This window comes from Myotis davidii, unplaced genomic scaffold (assembly GCF_000327345.1).
Source record: "Myotis davidii unplaced genomic scaffold, ASM32734v1 scaffold18, whole genome shotgun sequence".
NCBI classification, from domain to species: Eukaryota; Metazoa; Chordata; class Mammalia; order Chiroptera; family Vespertilionidae; genus Myotis; species Myotis davidii.
In genome coordinates, this window is record NW_006292696.1 from 8,967,075 (window position 1) to 8,967,843 (window position 769).

Genomic DNA, 769 nt, shown 5'->3' on the forward strand with positions numbered 1-769 from the left:
CGCTGGCTCTACTGTGGCCTCCATGCCGCTCCTCTTCCCCCCAGCGTACCAATCTCACTTCTGTGCAGAAAGCACATGTCTGTCCCTGCTTTCCCTCCCGTCCCCTCTCCAAACGTTCAGCATGTGATGTGCAGGGCCCTTCCTAATCTGGGTCCTGCTGACCTCTCTCCCCCACACTCCACAATGCTTTTCGTTCACCAGGAATCCATCGCTGGCTCTTAACTGTGGCCTCCATGCCGCTCCTCTTCCCCCCAGCGTACCAATCTCACTTCTGTGCAGAAAGCACATGTCTGTCCCTGCTTTCCCTCCCGTCCCCTCTCCAAACGTTCAGCATGTGATGTGCAGGGCCCTTCCTAATCTGGGTCCTGCTGACCTCTCTCCCCCACACTCCATGGTCTAGCCATAGCAGACCTGAGTGACCAGCCGGCCCCTTCCCATTGCTGGAACACTCTCCCCCTTGGCCTGACCAACTCCTCTTCTCCACTCAGTCCAGCCTTCCTGCACCCCCTTGGCCCCAGGCCAGGTTAGCACCTTTTACTCTGTGTTTCCATCCCACCTGCTAAGTCTTCCAGCCCAGCCCTCATCCCTCTGCTTAATTACTTGTTTAGTCCGTTTCCTCACTAGACTCTAGACTCTGGGAGCCCAGGTCCCTGTGGCTCTTGTTCCCTGTTGTAGCCCCAATGCCTCACATGCTACTTGATACACAGTAGGTGCTCAACAAACATTTGAACAAATAGAGGGAGAAGCAACCAGACTCCTAAGCTTCACC

General features: G+C 55.7%; 1 protein-coding gene across 1 annotated transcript in view; it reads right to left on the reverse strand.

The window, feature by feature from the left end:
• Positions 1-769, reverse strand: part of ATP10B (ATPase, class V, type 10B) — a 185,431-nt gene that overhangs the window by 27,593 nt on the left and 157,069 nt on the right. The window lies entirely within an intron of this gene.